General features: G+C 38.8%; 1 protein-coding gene across 1 annotated transcript in view; it reads right to left on the bottom strand.

Annotated features, from left to right (window-relative positions):
- Window positions 1–997, bottom strand: part of rap1gapb (RAP1 GTPase activating protein b) — a 95,396-nt gene extending 94,399 nt beyond the window's left edge. Inside the window, exon 1 of the mRNA XM_051413663.1 lies at window positions 611–997. The gene's annotated coding sequence lies outside the window, so the exon portion shown is untranslated. The remainder of the gene's footprint in view (window positions 1–610) is intronic.
- Window positions 998–19,916: the final 18,919 nt, after the last annotated feature.

Genomic DNA, 19,916 nt, shown 5'->3' with positions numbered 1-19,916 from the left:
GTCCCTTAAATTTTTGATATACAATAGAGATATCTCCCAAATTAAAAAAGGAAAAGAAGAAGAAGGGTTGAAATATTTGCTCCTAAACTCCTCTGCAATGAGCTGAGTTGTCCTGGGTTTCAAACAGAATATCAATGCAATGATAAATTAAAATAGATAAAAGGGTAAGAAAAGACTTAATCTGGATTGCCTTTGCATTAGAAAGCATTTAAATTAAATGCACTTTCCTATATTTAGTATGTTACTTGCGGATTGCTAATTGGAAATGGGGATTTGCTGGCTAAGAAAAGGCTAAATTAATTACACATCAAATGTTTAATTAGGCTGCTGCATAACTGAAAGTAATCCTATAGCCTTGAGTCATTAAAAATACCCTACATTACACTATGTTGAGGCAGATTTCTCATCTCTTACTACCCCCTTCCTTTGTCAGGTGAACGTGCTCAGCGAGAGCATGCATGAGATTTATTTGAGATATTGCACAAAAAAAAAAAAAAAAAACTACAGCTGTTAATTGGGTTTGGACCACGTAGAACAACGCGAGATCACACTGGCGGAGCGATGACAATTACGCACAAAGGATTGCTTTAAAAAGTTATTTTTCTCTTACCTTTTTTGGAGAATTGTGAAAAGCTCTCCGTCTGGATGCGCCTTCTCACTGCTGTTAAGATGATGAATGTTACAAAAAAAGGTAGGTCAGTGGCTTTAATTTTGCAGAAGCTGAAGAGAGGAAATAATTATTGTCGCGTCGGTGGAATAGCGGTGGCGAATTTGACTGCTGCCCCCCCCGTACAGCAGCCTGCTGGAGACAGGAGAGTGGAGAGGTGAGCGGGTGTTCAGCCAAATCCTCAGCACATATCAGCCCGCATCTGATGCTCAAGTCTCTCTTTTCCTTTCTTTTAAATCGAACATGCTGTCACTGTCATGTGACCATTCCCCACCGTCCAATGCGCTCCCTACTACTCCTCCATCCATCCACACACACACACACACACACACACACACACCAAATAGTGCTGCAGCTTCTTACTATGCAGCTTTTAACAACTGCACGTTCGCCCTACATAATTTGCATGGATGCATTGCAAGCAAAAAGCTGTTTGGAGTAACTGTAAGAGCTTTTAAGGACATCTGCTCATTTTCATACTATTTATAATGCTCTCACTTATCTAGTAAAACAGGTGAGAAGAAAAAAAGAACCACCAAAAAACTCTCAGTCATTGAAGTTCTGGGGAATATGTCAGTATTTAAGCACAATCACACACTTCTTCCATCCAGTTCATCTGCTTGATGACACCCGGCTGCCTTCCACACAGCATCCCCTTTTAAAGCCTCATCCATCTTTCGTGTCATTCTGTGTCCATCAGCGATTCGTGTTTGGCTGTATTTTGCCTCAGGCACTGCTGATGTGAGGGATTTGATGTCTACGGCTGTGTTAAGCCGAATGAATCCAGCCGGTGAAATTATGCATCCCACCAGGGTAATGGGTAAAAGCACTGTGACAGGCCCACCAAAGCAGAAAGTTAGATATAATGTACAAAAATGTTATGTTTAAAAATGAGCCCTCAGATGGTTGTGTATCATAAAAAGTTGAAAATCGATTATTTCTTGGGGGAATAAGGGTGAAACGACTCTTTAACTGGTGCTGGACCAATTGTTCGTAGCCACTGTTGGTCCAGATTGAAATATCTCAACAACTATAGGATGGATTCCCCTAAAACCTCATTTAGACATTCATGATCAGAGAATGAAGCATACTGACTTTTCCCCTAGCGCCACCATGAGGATGACATTTGTGGTTTTGAGTGTCTCAGCAATTACTGTCATGAAATTTGGTAGACATGCATGTCCCTCTTAGGAGGAACGACTCTGGTGATCTTCTGACTCTTCATCTCGTGCCATCATCAGATCAAAACTAATGATATTATTAATATCCAATATTTTGATTTATCACCGAATACCTGCAAAAGTAATGGTGTTTCCATCAACCTTAAGTGCTAATTAAAAAATAGAATCTCAGTCTTGTTTGCCTGGGGTCAGAGATGGTTCGGGTTCAGGATGGTCTTGGTAGGTTTGTTGTATCCAGGAAGGACCTCCATCTCCAGTCTCAGTGTACTCATCCTCTTTATTTGTGAAACGCTGGTCTGTCAGTATCTTGACTCTAAGGAAGTGAGAGGCAACCTTTAAAGTTTAAAGCCCCAGTGACATGCATTCTTCTGTACACCACAAATAAACACCAACAACAAACTGACACTTATTTCCCCTTGAGCTTACGCAGTATAAAGTTTGGCCAGCGGGTGGTGCAAGAAGTGTCTAAAATGCAAATGGTTTATCCTCTGGGGAGAATATGTACAATACATTTCATTCGGGTATCTGCAATTACAAGACCAATCCACCTCTTTGGCAATTCAGTGTTTCTTGATTCACTCACTAATGACTCAGTCCTAAGCACTACAGTAATACCTTGACTCGTGTTACCTTACATAAAAATGATCCCATTAGTTTGTCACAGTGAGGTTACAGATTTTAGATTTGGTAAAAAGAGAGCACTGCTATCAGATCTGTTTGTATCAGTAGACTGTCATCAGTACAAGGAGAGAAAAAAGGTTGATTTCTTTGTTTGTTTGCGTTGCTTTTCTATTTAAAAATGTGCTACTACTTGTGTTCAAGTAAAGACTTTGGTGGCACTAGTCCAAAGGCCAGTGGATAGTAATCTAATAAACGATAATGTGGCCAGTTCCTGTTGAGATATAATGTTCTGTATCAGTGCTGGACAGACAAACAGACTGACCCCAGCGCTTTTGGACTTTTGGAGATTTTTGTAATCAAAGGGCGTCTGCCCTGAGCAGCAGCAAGATAAATCCCCCCATGGAGTCCAGACACTGGTGGCAGTGGCTGATGACTCTGCTGAAGCTGATCGGCTGACGAAATAATGAAGCTAATGAAGCTAATGAAGCTAATGAAGCTGATGAATCTGCGAAGACTGGATGGTGATGGAGAGGTGGAGCGGCGTTTATAACAGCAGCATAAATTAACTGAAGGTAGATAGGAATCATATTTAAAAAGACATCATGATGAAATGCTGAAGATGTAGGTGTCGTCCCACTGGATAGCTGATAAGAACAACTGGTATCATTGAGGGTACAGCCCCTCATAATTAATGCAAGGATAATTATGCATGTGTGAGAGGAATGCATGCAGGATGCAAAGAGAAATAGGCCTAAGCATGCAAAATAATAGTCTTCCTGACTTTTGCTAGAGCTTCATATGTGGTGCCTTTTTGTTTTCTGTTACAGCAAAACCCTGAACCGGTAGTGGAAACAGTTTCTCCCATACAGTGACACCAGAAGCTTGTATAGTTTTTGCAGATGAATTTAAAGCCAGAAAGAGTTGAGAGGGAAATCCTCTGTTGACTGCCTCTTCTATAAAACATGCCAAACAGCCTGCAGCAGTCAAGCATCTCTTGTGTAACGGTATTATTTTGATGCATTTTAATGAAGAGCGTATTACCTCAGCCCCCAAGCCTCACTGTCTGTGGTCCCACCTCTGCTGCTAGATGAGGCCTGGAGGCCTTCTTTGTGAACTCCAAACCAGTTTCTGGGAGTTGATTGTTTTGCTTTTCAGTGTATAGATTGCATGTCCCATTTAAAGCACTGCTATGTGTGAAAAACACAAGAGTTGCTTACTATTGGTGGCTGCAGAAATGTATGGACTGTGGAGATTTAAAGACGTATGTGTGTCTGTGTGTACACAGCACTGCCACTGCAACTTGCTTCTTTTTCTTTTTTTATCTCTTCTTTTTCCTATTTCTTGGTATTCTTTGCCACTTGCTGTTCATGGCTCATCTCTCCTCTGTGCTTTTGTCCTCTCGTCTTTTAACTGTATTTTCTTCCTGGCATCCAACCCAGCTCCCACAGTTTTTGTTTGAGGTTCACCACTGTTCATCATTCACAGCAAAATCAATACACATCCACCTATCTATCTTTCAGCGGCAGATTATCTCAGCCTCACTTTTCTCCTCCAGGAGTTTCTCAACGCCTTCACAAATTAGATTTATTCACATTCACTGAAATTACAATTATTGTTTGTGACTACAGTGTCTTTTCTGAGCAAGGACAGTGCGAACCTCTCTATGTGGTAAATGCGTATACATATATTTATCTTGCCTCCCACACTGTGACCTCATAACCCTGACCTCCTCCCAGTCTGTCTGTTTTACATTTCTGCTGGACTGCAAGAAGCTGGTTTAAGTCTTTGCTCGAGCAATCGCTGCACTCCAGCAGTGAAAAACAGCATCAGATGAGACAGACAATCAAGTAGAGTACAGAGCATAGGGATACACGGGATATATAACTATTTTGATAATCAAATAATAATTTTAGTCACCTTTTAAGGAAAAATGTCAAACATTTGTTGTTTCTGACTTCTTAAATGTGAAGATTCTATGCTTTTTTCCCCCATACATAATTAATTATTCATTCACTTTATGTATTTCATTAACTGAAGGCTTTTGGGTTTTGGACTGTTGGACAGAAAAATAACAAGACAATATTCTGTAAATTGAGAAATTTTTTGGCATATTAATTGATAATGAAAATCGTCAGTTGTTAATTACTTATGTTATTTGAAAAATGTATTTAAGTAAGGACCAGGACCAGTCCAAATTCAATCCAATCTGTTGTTGAGATTTCAGCTTTAGTTTTTCAAGGCTTCAGGAATTTACACCTTCATTTTACACGTGATTTCTAACATTTAAAATCACATATTAGCCCTTTTTTGTGTCTCTTATGTATGTTATTGCTACAGTTTTTCTTTATTTTCATTACCTCAACATTTTATTGTATTCTCCATTATGTGTATAGTGCCTTCAGTTTTATTGTGTTTTGTATTGTTTTTATGTTTCCTGTGCTGCAAAAATAATTTCTTCTTGAGGGACGATAAAGATGTGAACTCATGTGATCTTATGTATACAATGCAATTCAATATCCATCTAATGATACTACAATTGTTAAATTTACATTATTCAGCTTTTGTGTGTGTCAGGGAGGTGCAGAATTGATTCCTCCCCCTAAGAGAAAGGTCAATCTTAAATCATGTTCATATTGCATGAAGTCCTATTGGTCTGAACTCAAATATTCAGCAAATTGATATTGACTTTTTGGAACACCTAAAGCCTATTGAAAGCAATTCACTCATCTCGTCTGACTCAATTGTCATTAGCTGGGAGGTTATTAGATTTCTGTGGCCTGGGAAAATTCAATTTCAGAAATCATAGTGCGACATTCAGAGCACAGTCCGTGGTTATAGATGAACGTCATTCGGGTGGAAGTTGCCTCAGGAGGAAGACACTCCGTCACAATAATGGTCCAGTTAGTATGAAGTTTAACTGCACTTACAACTCGAACAGATGTTTTAAACATGGCGTGAAATGTACCCTTTGTGAAGTTTTATGTGGATTATTACACATAATAATTTAAGGAAACTGATGTAATTAATGCTAAATTGTCTATTTATCATTGCATGTTTGTTATACTGAAAACTTGATTTAAACTCTTAACGGCACAGAGGGTCCCAGTTGACTCAGAGCCAATTCAATAATCATCAGTATAATCATAATTTTCCCATCTTTATATGAAACAAGAATTACTCGCTGTTCAAAGAGGGCTGTGCAGTGTTTTCAGTCAGAGTCGAGCATTGAAATCAGTGAACAATCTGCAGAGCGGGCCTGCTTTGGAGTGGGCCGAGCGAGGACACAGTCTGCCTGTCGGGAGAAGGGCATCAAGGCTGCCTAATAGATCTGTATTCATTATTCAGACCTTGGCTCCACACTGCACAGAAAATTTGCAGGGAAATGTCAACATCATGTGCCTGTAGCAAGCTGCGCTGTCATTCCATTTCAGAGAAGGGCTAATGAAAGGGATGGTTTTTTTGGTTTACTGTCATGTAGAACAAGTAGTTTTTCACACGTGTTTGCAATCTGATATAGAAAACATAATTTTTGCACAGCTTATCAAGTTAAGTGTATGGTAATTATTTCTCCTTTCTCTGACGCATTTTAATATATATTTGAAAAGATAAAGATAGTGGTTTGACATTTTGTTTTCTTTCTTGGAGATGAAATGATGTTAGATGAGAAGAACGATACCACCCTCACATCTGTCTGTTGAGCACCCCTAAAGCTTACTAATTAAAAAGAATAAGTATTTTGTTTGTTCAATCCGTACAGAAACTAAAGCATACAAACTTAACAGTTGTTCTATCCATTAATCTGTCCATTGTTTTCATAATTAATCGAATCGAATTTTTTGTGATTGTTTGGAGGTGCACCGGAGTCAGGGCAGAACCTTCACCTGCAACTTTATCAACTTTTTTGGACTCTGGATCAGCACTCTTGGACTCTTTCCGCCCAGCTTAGCCTCTGACCATCTGCTTCAGCTCCACATTCCCCTCATCCTAACATTTTACTACTGCCTCCCCCTAACTGACTGTCTGCGAGTGCAAAGTGACGTGATGTCTTTGTGTTGTGTCAGATCAACAATCCCAAGATATTCAGTTTTCAATGATAAGAAGTCTACAGTGTCTACAGCCACACTAGCCACTCTGTGAGATGTACTTAGTTACGGTGGTGCTTTGAGCTAAATGCTAACATTTTTACTGTGACAATTTGCCTTTTGCTGCTATTATATTTATGCATGATTTTATACATAAAAAACAGATTCGTTTTTCAGTGATATTCTGTATATCATTTATAAAATTTCTTGATAAAATATTCAATATATTACTTTTGTAATAAAGTATGTGTTCCATCCTGGTTTACATGGTAATACTTATTTAATTTAGTCTGGCAATTAGTTTGATGCTTCTATACCTGATGAAGAGCCAATGTGGGCTCAAAAATGTTGCATTCTTTCTAAAAGTAGTAAGAAGTTTTTCTTTTAAAAGGTAGCAGTCTACAGTTTCCTTGTGAAACAGAAAGTATCTACAGTAGACACAATAAAAAAGTTTGAAAAAAGGTCTTGAATGTTGATTATCAAAATATATATTTTTTTAATTTCTGTCATTTCCTGTCATTTGACTACTTGATTAATCAATTAAATGTTTCAGCTAGTAAACTCCAGGAAGTGGTTGTTCCCATCAAGAAATAGTCCAGCATACAAAGTAAAATGTGTCCATTAATGAGCTTTAGAGGTGCTTTTGGTGGACATTTTTACCATTGGACAGAGTCAAGCTATTTGTTTCCCCCTCCTTACAATCTTTTTGCCAAATTAAGTTAACCATCACCTGGCTGTAGTTTCATATTGAACAGACAGACATGAGATAGGTATCAATCTACTCATCTAACCCTCTGGAGGAATGGAGCTATTCCTGTAAGACAATTTTAATACTTGCAAGTGGTAGGTGAAAACATCTGTGGGGAAAAACCTGGGTTTGTGGAGTCATGCGAAGGCTATTTCTCCAGTATCTGACTGAAACCTTAAACCCTACACCGTGGAAGCTGCAGTCAGTTCACATTTTAAAGAAGTCCCGGACTAGAGTACCATAATCAATTCATTTTTGTGACCTAATTCAGAGCCGTGCTGTTCATGCGCCTTATCTAATGAGGACAAATCCTCTTATCCAGGTAAATCGGAGATGCAAGTGGGCGTCATGATTCTCCATAAGTCAGGTCCAGGCTATCCTGTTAACCAGAGAACGTTATGTCCCACTCGGCACTGGTAGCTTCAGTATAAATAGACTCTCTACATGAGTCAGGATGCACTTGCATTTCAGAATGAGAGACAGCGTGACCCCAGAGGATGGTTGAACGTTGAAATACTGGTTGTGATTGTTATGCGCTGGATTTTCAATAGTCGTGGAAAACAGCATGACTGCCTACCCTGCGTGTGATCTCATTGGGTTATGTCACCCCATTTTAGAGCCATCACGTCTGAAATGACATGTTTGATGATGGATGTTTCATTGCCAAGCAGAATAACTATATACTCTCACTGGAAAACATGCTTTTTAAAAATCTTTTTCATTTCATAAATCAAAGGTAATTACTCATTCTTCCTATTATTCATGCCAGCATGTGTAGTGCCATTGACTTTCCTCTCTACATGAGTCACGATTTATTCACATACAAGAGTGGGAGACTGCACACCGCTGGAGGAGGACTGATGACAAAATTTTATGTGTGCCCGCTTTTCAGTAAGCACTGGCTGGTGCAATAATACTGTCTCCTTGCATGTGCTTCCATCACTTTATGTGCTATCTGCTGTTTGGGAAAGCACTTCAGACATCAACAGTATCTGTAAGAGAGGCCTTTTTGCAGTTTTGAAAGAGCTTAACTCAAGTATTCAGTTTCACCCACTGGTGCATTAAATGTTTGTCTACTTTTTGCACAAAGTAGACAAAAAAAGTCATTTTCAGAACTGATTTTAGTCTGCTGTGAATGTAGGAAATGGCTATATTGCAGCCATATTTATGAAATGGGGTGTGAGATGAAAATCAACAGTCCTCTGCGCTTTTCTTTCTAGCGCAGGCTTATCAGTGCTTGCTACCAAAGCTGGTGATTCTTTTTTGTACATGATGCTGTATGTTGTCAGTAAAGATGATTTGCATCTGCTGAAATGCACTTACAAATTGATTTGTCTTCAAAGGTGCTTTAATTTAAACTCTACATAATCCTCACATGTGGTGCTCTTTAAGATAGATGGTGGACAACAATAGAGCCTGTGAAATCATGCAAGAGGAATGCAAGAAGATTGCGCCCGTCATTAACACAGCTCTTTATTGTCAGACAAAAATCTTAAAAAGAAAGTTATCTGCACCACTACCTCCTCTGATCTGGGAACTGTTCTGGGTTCTCAGGTGATATTTTAATTAGTGCTGGAAGATGAGTTCATCCAAAGGGAGTGCAGTTACAAAACATCGGTACAGTCTCCTACTTGATGATTTCAGTAGATTTCAAAGGTTTTTCTAAGATATGTTATCTCCACACTTATCCTTTTCTCCAGGAGCGACATGGCTGGGTGATCTGTGTCTGCTGGTCCGTGCTGCAAGCTCCATTGAGCCTGAGATCGATATAACCCAGTTTAATCTCGGCGCTGGTGTAATAAGCCAGAGCATTACTGTTGGATGCCTATGAGAAAAAGAGCTTCCACCATCCACTACACCTCAACCCTCCCAATGATTGAAAGCCAGAGCTGTAGAGACAGAGAACAGGTGGGAGGAGGGAGAGGGTGAGTGTGTGTTGGTGCATGTGTGTGAAGGTGTGCATGTGCATTGTTTGTTGGGATAATAAGTTCAGGTGTGAGTAAAGTTTGTCGTTAAAACAGATTGAGTGAAGACACTGGAATTGGAACTATGTAAGGCACCATAATTCAGCCTAATCTTGCAATAGATTAAAGTCGTTTGCCCAGAGAGGATTCCAATTTCAATTCTGACTTTTATTTTCTAACCCACCGTTGTGCAGCCCATAAGTCAACTGCAGGTTGAAAGACAAAATATTTCTTCTACTGCTTATGTGGCTTCTGTTTAATTTGCAGTTTATTTCTAACCAACTGCAGCGCTGTGTCTGTCCCCAGTGCTCCTCTAACTGCTGGCTGCTCACAGAATACATGTGTGTGACAAGTCGATAGGTTGATCTATCAAGTTGGATTATTTGTGGGGCTCATCCATCACACGTGTACCACAGGAGTTATTGATCTGGTGAGACAACATGGGTCAGGCAAGACATGGCTTGTATGTATGGGTGATTGGAAGCAGTGAGAACCTGCAGTCCAGAAACAGTGTGAAGGCATTCTTATTTTATATCTGGGTTTCTACCTCTGGTGTTATGGTATGTAAGAAAAAAGGCTGTAAACCTTCAGCTTTGCCCGGATTTTTTCATTTAATTTCAATAAATCAAAAATAAGAACTTTATGAAAGAAAGTTAAACTTGGCAGGCAGTTAAAATTGGTGCTTACGTAGTCATGAATTTTTACTTTTAGACAAAAATATATACGATATATAAAAAATATTCAAGTGACTTTAAAGATGCATATTCAAAACTGCAGTGATGATGTTTCACTTGCAAAGTCATTTTATCTTATTGTCGCTTGCTTCAAAATGTTATTGAAAAGCTTTTATTATTAACCAAATATCTGAAGTTAGATGCCACTGGCATGCTCAACCAAATACATCTACTGAGCAAACTAGATTTAGGCTACATAATATCAGCGCAGAGAGAGAGAGTGTCTGCAATCAGAGCTGTTCCACCATTTTTAATTTTTCACCACTCAAGGAGCATTAAGTTTGTTCAGGCAGAGCCCGGATTAGCTGACTGGCATCAGCTCCTTCATTCATACTTTACCAGCTGCTTGGCTACCAGCTGACTAGTAACTTCCAATCATTTTGTCAATCAGACAGTTTGAACTAACCGTTATAACCGTACTATAAATTATCAATTCCTTGGCATAAACATCTCTGACCTAAAGAAAGTCTAGTTATAGATATATATGAATGTATTTCTAATAAATAAATACATCAGTTTGTCTGCTTTTGTGATTCTCTCAATCAGTCCTCCACTGTTAAGGAAGAACAGTGGATCCCCCAAGTTCTTTGCATGACTGCCCTTTGATATAGTCCATAGCTCAATGGACTCAATAGCCTCCTGCCACATGTGACAGTGAGTAAGAATAAGTAGCAATGGAAGCTGTAAATATGTGTTCTTTTTGACTTTTTGACTACTGTATATTAATAAATAGCAGTAAACAGTGTAATGACGGATCATAGAGTATACTCTCCCAAAGGAGCCACACAGAAGCTGGGAGCACCCTGAAGATGATTCACTCGTTGTATTTAAATGTGACTCCTTATCCTCCCTCCAAATTCACTTTGCATATATCAACCGACAGTGTACTTTTGTTTGTGTGTGTTTATATGTGTGTGTGTGTGTGTGTGTGTGTGTGAATGTGTGTCTGTGTGTGCATGAGACACTTTGCACACAACAAAAAGAGAAGGGATTGTGCTTTGCAGTGCAGCTGATTTAGTGGATATTGGTAATTAGTTTGCAAAGAGACTTTGGTTAATTACAGCTTTCTTTCTTGGTTCCTGTTTTTTAAAATGAGATGCAAATAACATTGGTGAGTGTTTGTGTGTGTGACTGTAATTTGTGGGTTTATTGTGTAGCCAGTTCAACGTGTAGCTCTACATCACCACAGTGTACAGGTTTAGTCTGTGAAGGCAAAGGTTTATAATCATTGTGTCTCATAAGTATTAGTCAAGTCAAATTAATGATGGTTTCTATCTATCTATCTATCTATCTATCTATCTATCTATCTATCTATCTATCTATCTATCTATCTATCTATCTATCTATCTATCTATCTATCTATCTCAGTGTCTTAAAATCTAACTTAACATTTTGGAGTTTTCAGTAACTTTGCTTAGCTTGCATTTCATTTTGCACCATATTTGCATTTTTAGCATTTAGCTGATGCTCCTATCTAAAGCAGCTTACACAGAATGAACCAGCAGAATACATTTACTAAAATTCCTAGCATGCCATTCACTACTCTTCCCATTAGCGTGCTGCATGTTAATTACAGTTTACACAAGTTCAAGAGGCAGCTTAGGTTCGTCATGGTGACAGAAAATGTCTCTGTATTCAGGTCATTTCCCTGCAGTCACCTCAGGACCTGAAGGTCCCGTGTGGTCTTTTTCCGCTGTGGAGTGCTGCACCAGTGCATACGCAGCACTGGCTTAGCTGTACTACAAGCCCATTGTTGGTCCTGTGGGACGGAGGTTGGTGGGGTGGAGGATGGGAATCCAGGGCTCACTGTGGCGGAGCTGCTGAATTATTCATGTCCCCCTGCCATGCTTGCCTCCGTTCCTCTCTGCAGTGCATCCACAGAGACCTCCATAACAGTGTGAATGAACGATCTCTGTCTCTCCTCTTCACTAAATCTTAAATGGGGTGCTCTTTGTTGGTTTTCACAGCAATATATATGGAAGAAGATACAAGATACAGCCATATTACGGGTGCTGAAATTGGACTGAAATTACACCAAAACTTCAGCACAAAGAATTCCCCTGAGGTTATTTTACCTTCCTTACTTTGAAAGTAGAACATACATCTGTGTGCTCATGTTAAACTTTTAATGGAAAGATTAAAAAAACCCCACCAAAATCAATATTTCTCGTGGGAAAACACACAAATTGCACAAATACAGTCTATCACTTCCACACACACAAGTTCATGTACAGAGAAACAAGTACACACACACACACACACACACACACCCTGTAGACCTACACAACTTTGCTGAGAGGTAGTGTTAAACAGTGGCCAAGCTATGCTTTGTAAAAATAGGAGGCTCTAAATTTGTCTGACCTTAGATACATTGGAGAAAATGGATCTGCTTGAGGGAACACTTGTACTTGTTCCTTCCCATCAGCCTCCTTCAAAATGTCAAATTTGCTTCTCACCTCGCAGACACAAAGCTTTCAACTGTACATCTCCACCAGCTCAGTATTAGACTGGCTAATGAGAATTAGTTTTGCTCTTCATTAGTATTCACAGAGTCCCGGGAAGCCGCAGGCTACTGTTTCTCTGATAGATTGATAGATAAATAGACAGATAGACAGATAGACAGATAGACAGATAGACAGACAGACAGATGTATTTTTCAGCAGTATGTTGTTTTGGAAGGAAGTGATGTGTTGTTCAGAAGGGAATTGTATTTTGTCTTTTAATTTAGAGGACGCCAAAACAGAAAGATAATCTGCACAATAGTAATGGCACAAGAGTAAAATGAGGACTTCCACATCTGAGCTTCCAGTATGTGGTCTGCCACTATCACCACAGGTTTCCTTCTTGTTTCCCTCTCCAGCACATGGCCTGAAATGAAAAGCACAAAGCAACGGGGGTGGGCTGCACCTCCTGCTGCGTTTTCAATGCATCATAATTTCCTCCGCATAGCCTTTACTAGAACACACCATGTCCAGACAACTGTGGTTCCCTCCCCCGGACAACAGCAGCCTCCTCATACTTTTATGTCCACTTCACCTCCTTGTAGTTCAGCCCTGCTGCTGTTTGGTTGTTTGCTCCTGACACTTTGCCACCTCAGTCTCTCCATCTCTCCCTCTGTCTTTATCTCCAGGTTCATTTCTCTGTCATGTTGCTCACACTGTGTCAGTCCTGAATGTCTCAAGCTGTCACAGTTTGTCACGGTTGATGTGCAATGTCAGAAATAATTACGCAAGACACAAAAATGAATAGCAGCATGTTCTCGGGCCATGTTGTACTCTCTCTCTCTCTCCGTCTCTTCGTTTTTCAATTGCGGAGAGTCATATAGTACACTGTGCTGTGAATAAAGAAGACAGTGGTTTAATATATATATAATTAGGATTTGGATTTCTAAGCTTTCTTGATGCTTTAAGAAATATTTTGACATTTTGGGTAATAGCCTGACGTTATCCAAGGGATTTTTCAAAAAATCTGCCCACTAAAACTCTCTGATTTAAGTCACTGAGCCCTAAGAAGAAGAAGTCCGGTATTGAACGATTCCCTAGGCCTTACTTTGACAAAACTGTTGTTATTAATGACACCAGTGGCCATTAAGAGAAACTGCAGTCAGCATCCTGTTGCTCCCGCTTGCGCGCCGTACACAGTCAGCAGGCATCATCCTGGGCATCGGCCAAAGGTGACGTAAACTAGACTGAAAACTCGAAGATGAATTACAATCACATTTAAAATAATGTTACTATCTGTTATGTTCCTATATTTTATTTGGACCATTCACACTTCACCCCATCAGCCAACACCACAAAGCTTACTGTTAGCTAGTTGGATGCCTCTCTCTTGGCAAAAGAATCTGGTGTCCATGCCTCCTAGAAAACAGTTTCTTCCTTTATAATAGTCAGGCAGCATCAGTGTTTATTTTTTTCCAATTTCTTTATTTATATTGCTGTTTGATTAATTTGTCTCTTGGGAAATTTTGCATAAAGTCCCACTGGTCTCAAGCTCATTTTCTTTTTCAACTCAGTACCTTTCATGTTTGTTCGTTGGCTTGTGGAAACAGCAGACTGACATCTGTAGATTCTTGTCAAGAGAGAGGATGACATCCAGACCGTAGCTGCATCTTGACTGAAGCCACTGAAGCATGGGGTTGTATGACCCTGAGGGATGAAGGTCCTCTACCTAATTTGTAGAACAAAGTCTTTACTACACACAGTAATTAAAATGATATCGGGAGGGGGATTTTGCTGTTGATAAATGCACACAGCTACTGAAGGTACAAACTCAGCTGTAATCTTACAGCAGCCCTCAACCCTTTCTTGATTGCTGCTTAAACAAACACTGCCTCCTGTACAGGCTGTATTCAAGGCTGACAAAGTTCAGCACTGACTGTGCACAGTTTGCTATAAATGATGACTCAAAAATGAACTTGCAGATTTTTCAATTATAAAACTGCAGGACATAAACCATAGCTGACATTTGCACCCAGAGCTGTCTGTTTGATGTGAAGTCACACTCCATGGCTTATTTAGCTATTTTTTCATATTTGGGTTTAACACAGTTATTTTATTAATTTGGGTCTCATTTTCATAGTTTTAGTAATTATTTGTATTGGTAGTAACACCAATTTTAGATGTTACTCACTGTCAGTTTTAACTGTAAATAAAGTGGCAAAACAGACTTATTCACAACCTGTCGGATCATCTGGGTGCTATTGTTTCTGGCTTTGTTGTATGATGTGGCTGTGTTAGCAATTTGGTGAGTACAATGTTATCATAAGCCCTGGCTAAAGCTATACAAAAATAAGATCACAATTATCCTTTACTGTAATTCGATTTTCTAGTTTTCTTGAGACCATTTTAACCCCTGTTCCTGCTTCACACTCAAAAAGCTGCACATATTGAAATGTCCAGCTGTATAGGGTATAATGTTGAAGGTTATTTGCAAATGGACTGCATTTATGTAGTGCTCTTATCCACAGCACTTTGCAATTTTGCCTCTCATTCACCAATTCAAACAAACACAGATGGCAGCAAGCTACCATTCAAGGCACTGCCCTGACCATCGGGAGCAAATTGGGGTTCAGTGTCTTGGAAGACACTTGGACACATGAACCGCTGAGCCACAACAGGAGTATATCGGTCTTCCTATCTCTGTGAACTAATTTTGTATCTTTAAAATATACAGTTACACCCTCCCAATATGCCACACCAATAGGGATACATCATACTAATATAAGTGTCAAGGCTTCTTTCTAAAAGTCTATTAAGCCATATTTCTTTCACCAAGAAATGTGCATAACAAGGTTTGAGTTACCATAGATTCATTTATAGTTTATAGTTTTAGTTTAGGTTACTCATACCTGAATTCTGTTGATGAATGAATGGAGATGCAACGTGTGTGTGTGCATGAATATACTAGGCTACAGCAGGTTAAAAAACTAGGATGTGCTGTTTTCTTACAAAAGAATTTTAACCCTAATCAATACTTATTCGAAAAGAATTTTACTTGCAGCATTTCCTAAAAGGACAATAATCTTCTTCATCACAATCTACTTTCTTATACGTTCCTTCAGAGGGTACAGACTTCAGCAGTGTAATCGTGAAGATTAAAAAAGAAATATCAAAGATGCACTCTAGTGCTTGTGCAGAATAAACAACGGTTTGACTTACAATGACATTCACTGGAAAATAGGTGTAAGCATGAATTACTGGTATTTGATAATGAAAAATTATACACCGCACTCTGAACGCACAGCTTTGATTTTTTTTAATCTAAAAGATGTCCTCATTTTGACCTGTTCTTGCATGATTGAATACAAATGATTGTGAATACAAATGAATGACACTGATTATTGTTTCATTCAACACCAACATTTATGTCATCCTCTGAAAGAACCCATTTAATTTTACCTTGATATCACCTCTATTATTTATCGACATAATCTAAGCGTTTTGCCAATAAACTCTATGTCTTTACCACCTTGACCCGGCCTTATCCACCCATCTAAAATCATCAGCTGCAGTATCAGTCTAAAAATTCCCCAGGTCACAGTGTTAGTGGCAGAGTGCCAGCTAGAAGACGGCGCCTGGGGCGAGGGAGAGCAGGAAGACTCGGAGATGGCATAATCACCAGGGGCACCGGGGTAATGAACACTCCACAAGAGCAACAATAACAATAACAACGGGAGGGCTCAGCTTCATGACTCCCAACAGGAGGGAAGAGGATACCTACTGTACATCTGTCTTTTCTGTTCCTGGGCTTATGTTTCCATACAGTGGATGGATTTATTTGTGCTCGTATGTCCACTATCCTGCACAGCCATGATATGTTGCTAAACTTTTATTTTTCATTTTTGTTCAGATTGAGAATATATGGGTGTTGGCGTTCTTTGCTTCAGTTCCTCTGTTGTTGCATTAACGGGCATTAGGCAGTCAACTATGAAGTCCCATTAGAATAACAAGAGGCACATGGAGCTCAGGCTGCTCTCTATTCCCTCGTCTTGTCAGTGGAACCGCTCGCTCAACCAGAAGATTATTCACCAATAATGCTAATTATTACTAGAGAGCTTTTTATTTCTCTGTATGCGGATGATGTTTTACTTATTCTTCCTTTGTTCCTGTGGTTGTTATCCTCAACCAATTTAGTCACTAAGTCCCCCTTCTTTTTTTATATCTGTAAGCCTCAAGCATTGATGCCGTCATTATTAATTAACACATTTATTAAATTCACAGTCAGAATCAGCTTTATTTGGCAACTATGTGCACACATTCAAGAAATTTGGTTTTGGTTTTAAGTTGCTCTGAATGTTACAGACAGTTAACATTTTTCGGCAACATAGAAATAGACATACAACTAAAAACAAGGACAACAATGCTGAACAAAGATAAGTTAATATAGATTATTATAGATATTATTTAGTACAGCAAGTAGGCATTTTAAGTCTCCCATATAGAAGAATGTCATATCGTGTATGTCTTTTTGTAACAGTAATCAAATTTACCCTTAAAATTTTGAGTCCTCACCAAACCACATCTTTGTCCTGTAAATACATATAAGTACATTTCTATATATCATGTGAGTGTCACATCATCTATATTTTGTAGCTAAAAGGGTGGTTATTCAGTATTTAACTTCATTAAAGTTGAGGTCTTCTGAGTGACAAAATACATGGTCAAAGATCCCATATTGATTTCTGTTACAAGTTTGGGGTCTAAAGCTTAATCCAAGGTAACCTTGCTGATATTATCTGGGTTATTTTTTCAAATTCTGTAGAACTTCTTCCAGAGCCAAAGAAGCCAGTATATACAACAGTATAATGGAGTTGTACTCTTAATGTATGGAGTCAGTATATGCAGTTGTCCACATGCACAGTATGCTCAGTCCAATAGATGGCAGCAAACTAGTTCACTTCTTATTAGTTGTTCAACACACCTGTAGTTATGTTCAGTTGCCAAATTCTCTATGTAAAGTTCTTGAGACTGTTTGACAAAAATCTTTCTTCACTTCAGCTTTCACAAATTGTCTCTAAAGAAAACAAAGTTGTTTCTACATAAGTATATATCCTGTGTATATGTACTAAAAAGTCTAGCCTCAAACTATTGTAAATTATTTATATGACCTTGTTACATATTATAAAACAAGGAGCTTAAATTCATCAATTTGTGTGCAATTATTTATACAATGTATAATTAATTGAAAATTTTAAATTATATAGTAGCTTTCTAGAAAATATTTTGTATATACACAGATTCAGTCAGGTTAGGGTGTTATGTATATGCTTCAAATACAAATTCAACTTCATATCAACGTTTGTTCATATTGTAAAATAAAAGGCTATTCCCTCTTGTGCATTAATTCATCATGTAAGTCTCTTCTGTACACTTTTATAGACTGCTGGGGGAATTTGGGATGCTTACAGGTTAGACTCTAGTGTAAAACAATATATGAAACAAAGTGCAGTGACTTTATAAAAGGCTCAAGAGAAGGATATGTACACACACAGTCACAGAAGAGCCAGCAAAGCATCACAGCTTAGAGTTGCACTAATAATATTTGTAAATCCTCTTCATAATGTGTAGCAGATCAAAACCTGAATATACATAAGAGAATTATCATTAATCTGCTTAAGTATTACAGTTTTGGACTAGAAAGGTAGAGCACTGAAGCATTCAGCAGAGTAATTATTTCATGAAGATTGACTCACAGTCATAGTTTGATGTACTATAATATATACTATGTTTGTATGAAGCGTTTATGTTGATTTATTACTGCTAAAACAGTATGGAGATTACTGTGAGTCTGTAATATGAATTTGGGACACAGCTAATGCCATGGAGGACATTACAATAGACAGTACACAATACTACAAGCATGGTCCTGCAGAAAGAAATTAAAGTACAAAATGAAAGTTGACCTTTACAAGGCAAAAAGATTGTTTAGAAACACCTTTGCTGCCTGACTGCAAAAATCTGACTCAGTAACAGCCTCAAACAGCCGATAGCAAGAGATATAATAAAGCATTCTGTAGCAAGAATTGTAACACAGCATGAAACCCTAGAAAACAGGAAATATCCTGTTTCTGTGATACGTATGAGATGCGTGCCTGGAAATGGAAAAAATTCTATTTCAGATTAAGCACTGGTGAACAAAACACTGAAAGATTAAGTTTAAGTATAGAACCATATTTCTGTCTGGGGTCTGACTCCAAACCTGCTGCTTCAGAAAATCCGGTGAAGACACATTTCAATGCATGAATATCACATTACACTTCCATCCTGCCTGCTAATAAGTCATCAGCCATCAAAACTTGATTTCACATGTTACACCTCCTACCTTTGCCATTCTTTGCCATTCTGTCTCTTTCTCAGCCGACCCTCACCCTGACATTTATTTCTCCAGGGATGTTTTCTGGGTACATTCCCCTTTCAGAATCAACCTGTTTGATGTTTGTTCTCCTGTGAAACCACCAGTCTATTAGTACTGGCTGCTGAGCAGTTTCTGCTGAGCAAATTGGGGTCAAATGTCGTGCTCAAAGCCCAATCGACAGAAAGTGGTTCTCGTAGGTTTACTGGTTTACTCTTTAGAACAACACCACCCACCAATAAAATGCTCCTGTCTCACCTCATATGCAGTGGGATCACAGAGAGGTTAGAGATGCCGCTCCACAGAGACAACACCCACATCCTGAGCATTTTCTGTATCTGTTATCTGACTCTACTGTATCATTCCTGATAGATCGACTTTAAGTTAACACCCATCCTTCCTCACATACTGTACATCTCACCTCATCAATATTCATGTATTGATTTCATCTCGGTCTCATTTTCATCAACAGTTAAATCTTCCTCATCCACAGCTGTGAGTTTCTCACTGCTGAAAGTTTGTGGCTTGTGGGCACTGAGGGTTTATACATAGAACAGAAACTGAATGTATAAAATATTAGCTGTTGCTGCTTGATATTGATTTGCAGCCCTGTTACATAATCCACATCTCAGTTGTTACAAAGCTTAAGAAATATTTTCAAACTTTAGAATAATGTTCTACCTTCATTGCCCTCATCAGTGTGAGTGACAAAGGTATTTTGAACCATATAGTTTCCCAAAAATCTGTTTCTATTGAGGAACTCTTAGTAAGGGACATGTTTTGTAACACATAAGCATAGGATTAAGGAACAAAAGAAAAAAAAAGGCCCAACCATACAAATTAAAACAGAATTAACCGTGGAAATTGTGGAAATTTGCTTTTTAATAGGGGTCGGCTAACCTTGTGTACAGCTCCTCCTTTCGCCTCACTGAAATCAATAATGGCAGGACATGAAGCACAACGTTACATTTAACAGCAAACATGCCTTTGAACCGGTTGAACCTATCCATCAAGGAGGGGAGGGGGTATTTATATGTGTAATATCAGGGGAAGGAGATATGGAACC

The sequence above is a fragment of the Dicentrarchus labrax genome, unplaced genomic scaffold (genome assembly GCF_905237075.1).
Source record: "Dicentrarchus labrax unplaced genomic scaffold, dlabrax2021, whole genome shotgun sequence".
Taxonomy (NCBI): Eukaryota; Metazoa; Chordata; class Actinopteri; family Moronidae; genus Dicentrarchus; species Dicentrarchus labrax.
This window is presented reverse-complemented; position numbering and strand designations above follow the sequence as displayed.